General features: G+C 41.8%; 1 pseudogene; it reads left to right on the forward strand.

The window, feature by feature from the left end:
• Positions 1-5,115, forward strand: part of LOC103196461 — a 38,363-nt pseudogene extending 33,248 nt beyond the window's left edge.
• Positions 5,116-5,379: the final 264 nt, after the last annotated feature.

The following is a 5,379-nucleotide window of genomic DNA, read 5'->3' on the forward strand; positions in this document are numbered from 1 at the left end:
TATTATTATTTTTGGAGCAAATAGAATCCTGCCTTCTCAATGCCCCCACCATTACACCCTGTGTAGACCACAAGCATGCAAAATGGGTAATGAGTGCCAAGGCAACAAGAAAGAAGTGAAAGAAGGTGACTGGCTGACTATTGGTCAGGGACATGGGAGGAGTTTGACAAAATGGATTCTGTGCTCCCTGCAGCAATGACAATTCAGCAGGAGACCATATGTATTTTCAGAAGTATCTCTTATAGTATTTTGATTCTTTATTGGAGTACAGGTCTAGTATTGATGCCCATACTTTATTACAGCATGAGGAACCATTTTTGGCTTGCAAACATCCATTCCCCATTCTTGTACCAGCATTTCAATTTTCCATTGGGAAGCCACTCTTCCTCACCCTCAGCCCATGTGGTTCAGGGGGGTTTGGCTTCATCCTCAGCTCTGAGGGTAAACACATGAGCCAAGCCTGACCAATCAAGGTTTTCCATTGCCCTGGGCATACATATTGGCTCAGGGATTGACAAGTGACCCAATGAAAATCAATGCTGGGATTTTGCTGGAACTGTTGGAAAAGAGGCATATTCTTTTTCCTAGCATGGCTCAGGTGGTAAAGGTAAGCCTGGAGCTGCTACCTTTGCTTCCACAAGAGAACCTCCCTAAGGATAAAGCCCACAAAGAGGAAGCAAGCCCAGAGGTGGAGAGAGACTACATTTTAACACTATCATTTCAGCACCTAAATCCAATTGTATCTAAATTGACATTTTCCCTTAAAATGAAAGGAGAAACTAAATTCTTTTTTCACTTAGGTAGCTTAAACTGAGTTTCTCTGGCTTAGAGTCAAGTCCTGACTAAGTGAAAGAAACAAAATAAGGTGGAAAACAAGGCCTATAGGAATAATCCACCCCATTTGCATAGTGCTTTTCAGTTAACAGAGTCTTCCTATCCTCCTGAGTCTCTTAACAACCCTGAAAAGTCAGTGGGCTGGGAATTGTTGTCCCTGTTTTGAAAATAAATAGCCACAGCTAAAAGTTATTTAACACCTTTTATATGCCGCTATTCTAAACACCTCTTAGGTAGTTAATGAATCCTTATAGTGACCCAATGAGTTAGCTAATTTTCCAATTGTAGAAACTGAGGCACAGAAAGATAAAATGATTTGCTCAGGATCACTGTCAGTAAGTAGATGTGGTAGACACACTCTAGGGTGACCCTAACAAGTCATGCTTTTTTTGTAATATCTTTCCTTCGAGTGTGGGAGGAGACCTTTGGTGATGTGCAAAATGTTAATGCGCTCAGTTGTGTGTGAAATGAAAAGTTGGATGTCCAAGTCTACCCAGAGGTACCTCAGAAGAAAGCCTGATGATGTACTTCTGGAAATCAGCCATTGAAAACCTTATGGAGTTCTGCTCTGACACACATGGAGTCTACATGAGTCAGGGTGAATTTGACAGCAACTGATTCTGAGTGTGTGTAGAACCTGTGACTTACATCTTGCCAACAGAATACGGCAAAGGTGAAGTGATTTTGCAAATTTGGTTAAAGTCCTAATCAGTTTGACTTCGAGTTAATCAAAAGGGTAATTATCCTGGGGCATGACCTAATCAAGTGCTCTTAAAAGACTTAAGACAGCAAAGACTCTCTTTCTCCTGCTGGCCTGGAAGATTAGAAAGCCACTGTAAATTCTACACTCAGGAGGAAATGAGTTCTGCCAACAATCACCTAAACTTAGATGAGGACCCCAAGCCTCACATGAGACCGTCGTAGCCCCAGCAGAGACACCTTGATTGCAGTCTTGTGAGACTCTGAGCAGAGGACTGCTAAAGCATGTCTAGACTCCTGACTCATGGAAACTGTGAGATAGTCAACAGGTGTTGTCTTAAGCTACTAAATTTGTGGTAACTTTCTACACAGCAATAAATAACTAATACTTTAGAGGAACAAAGATTCTCACCCAGGCAGTCTGACTCCAAAACTTGTGCTTTAAATGCTGGGTTCTCAAGCTGTGGTAGCACAATTGTTAAGTGTTTGGCTGCTAATCAAGAGGTCAGGACTTCAAACCCACCCAGTGGCTCCATGGGAGAAAAGACATGGCAATCTGTATCTGTAAAGAATACAGCCAAGGAAATCCAATTTCCAAGTTCTACTCTGTTCAGTACAAAAAAAAAACACTGCTGTTCAGTGGATTCCAACTCATAGCAACCTCCATTGAGTTCAGGAGGCGGTCAATCTTTACTAAGTAGATTACCCCACCTTCCTTCCACAGAGTGGCTGGTGGGTTTGAACCACCAACCTTCTGGTTAGCAGTCAAATGCCTTAGGCACTGCATCACCAGAGCTCCTTAGTCCATTCAATAGGGTTGCTATAAGTAACAATTGACTCGATGTCACACAACAACAACAAAGGTCTCTCAGATGAGGACCCAGGCTCATGTCATGAACTAAGTGAACAACAAAAAGCTCCATGGCCAATGACTAAGGGATGGAGTTGGGACTAATGCCCCTGTCTCCTCATTTCAGGACTTTTGATTTCTAGCTCTATCCCTGACCTGTATGACCTCCCCTAAAATATAAAGTCATTAAAAAAATAGAAGTTTCGGGAGAATTTTTAACAGATAAGAGTCAATAAAATATTGGTTAAAGGTTAAGAGCTTTCACATAAGTCATATTCATTATGATTCAATAAGGAAAGTCAAAGAAAGTATGGAGAGTGAAGGTCAGAGAAATTAATTTATCCCAAGTTACACAGGCCATCACAGTGGAAGCACTAGGATCTGATCTTGGGTCTGGCACCCATATTACTCCTCTTCACCATACCACCAAAGAGCAAAAGAAGGAATAGATCATCCATCTTCTAGTTTCCATGGATCTGGTAGAATTCTTTCACAAAGGAGTATAATTGGGAAATTTCCATCACCACAGAAAGTAGAATTAAAGAAAATGAATGATAATTAGGCTTAAAAGATTTAGCTTAATCCTAAGTAAGAGCTTTCCAGGGGTAAGGTTAATTAAACACTAACAAGATTTTGATTTTAAAGAAAAAAAAAGGTGCTAGAATTCTGCTTCCAGATTTCTGTTTATGAAGTAGAATATGAAAACAGCAATAAAAAAAAAATGGGGATAATTTTGCAAGGTAGTCAAAATCTTTGCAAGCCTAGGGTTTTCAATTTGACTTTAAGACCAAATTGAGTAAATGACTCTAACTATCAGTCAGAGTTTTCTGGGAAACCATATGAAATGTTAACAACATTAAATTCTTACACACTAATTCCAAGCTTTGTAATGCATAATAGCTTTTCTCAAGAAATTAGTGGTATTATTTTTTAAAATTATCCACCAAGAAAGAAAATGGATTGAAGAACAAATTTCTGTGCTTATGTAATACATTTCCTTTATAGGTGAATAAATTCCAATTCTCCCCCATCACCTGCTACCCCACTGCAGAGCTACAGAAACTCTCCTGCTTTGTATTTTGGTCTTTTCCTGCTGCAGACACACTGCTGCCTGAGACTCCATGTTCAGCCCCAATCTTTTGCTGAGGGACCGTCATGGGACAGGAGCTCTAGGTGGGTTTATATGCCATGAGGTAGGAGCAAGGGAAAAAGTAGAGGAGGGCAATCACAAATTCCACATATCATTTACCCCTCTGCATCATCCCTCCAGATGTTCCAGGATCCCTCCTTTCATTCCACTTCTTACACCAGGCATCTGGCCTTAGTCTTTTGCAAAATACTCAAGAGCGTGATAGCTTCCTCTGACTGCAGCTGAATCACACTCTTAGCTCTAGATATATACCAGAGATCAGCCTTTTCCATCTGTAGAATCCTTGTCAGCATCCAACTGAAAATAGAAAGGTATGAAACCAAAGACAGCATTTTTTTTTTTTTTTAATTGAAAGCTGTGGGACCGTAGTGCAATGTATATGGCTTTTGAGGCCCTGGGTTTGTAGTTCTGTCAAGATGATTTGCTAGGTCACAATCTTGCAAAGGGATTGGTTAGTCTACTATGCAATAAGGTGTGTAAAACCCTGGCAGGGATTGGACAGTTTACCATGCAAACTAGGTGACTGTGTCCTACCAGGGGATTGGTCAGTTTTGCCATCTCAGTAGGCTTAAAGGCTAATCCCACAGATGTTGAAGGGGACCTCAGTACTATCAAGAAGAAGAAGTGGGCCTTTCTGTACACCCAGCAAAGGGTGTACACACTACTGTCCTGGCTTCCCATTGTAACTGAAAGGAGAAAATTTCAGTGTCCTAGAGCCCTTCACGTGCTATAGATGAAGGAGTAGGATGTCCTCAAATTCCTTGAGGCAGGAACCTACTTAGGTGGCACCAACTTTGACTTCCAAATGGAACACTACATCTACAAAAGGAAAAGCGATGGCATCTACATCACAAACCTGAAGAGTTCATGGAAGAAACTTCTGTTGGCAGCTCAGACCATTGTTGCCATTGAAAATTCAGCTGATGTCACCATCATATCCTCCAGGAATACTGGCCAGCAGGCTGTACTGAATTTGTTGCTGCCCTTGCAGCCACTCCTATTGCTGGACACTTCACTCCTGGAATCTTCACTACCAGATCCAAGCAGCCTTCCAGGAGCCACATCTTCTGTGGTTACTGATCCCAAGGCTGACCACCAGCTTCTCACAGAGGTGTCTTATGTTAATCTGCCTACCACTGCTCTGTGTAACACAGATTCTCCTCTGCACTATATGGACCTTGTCATCTGATGCAATGAGAAAGGACCTCATTCAGCAGGTCTCATATGGTGGATGGTGGCCTGGGAAATTCTGTGCATGCATGGTACCAACTCCTATGAGCATCCATGAGAGATCATGCCTGATATCTACTTCTATAGAGATCCTGAAGAGTTTGTAAATGAAAAGCAGGCTACTGCTGAAAATGCTGTAACCAAAGAGGAATTTCATGATGAATGGACTGCTCCAGCTTCTGAATTTACTGCTGCTCAGCCCAAGGTCACAGTCTGGTCTTAAGGCATGTAGGTGCCCTCTGTGGCTATTCAGCAGTTCCCTACTGAAGAGTGGAGTGCTCAGCCTGCAACTGAAGACTGGTACAGCCCCATTTCTCAGACCAGTGAGAGAATAGGAGCCACTACTGAGTGATCTTAAGCTGTTCTTCTACAGTCTCTTAGATAGAAAATAGAAGTAAAGTTGATGGAAAATAGCCATCAGTTTAAAAAAGAAGAAGAAGAACTGGGAGGAGAGCATGTCCTTGTATCCTTTAGATCTGGGGTCTCTGCACAGAGAACCTTCTAGACCCAGGAGGCAGAGAGAGAGAGAGAGTAGTAACATTGGCAATGGCATGAGATAATGGAAGATGATACAAGACAATACAAGTGGCAAGAACAAGGAGACCAGCACACAAAG

This window comes from Orycteropus afer, unplaced genomic scaffold (genome assembly GCF_000298275.1).
Source record: "Orycteropus afer afer isolate SDZICR_OR568_19922 unplaced genomic scaffold, OryAfe1.0 scaffold00066, whole genome shotgun sequence".
Lineage (NCBI taxonomy): Eukaryota > Metazoa > Chordata > Mammalia > Tubulidentata > Orycteropodidae > Orycteropus > Orycteropus afer.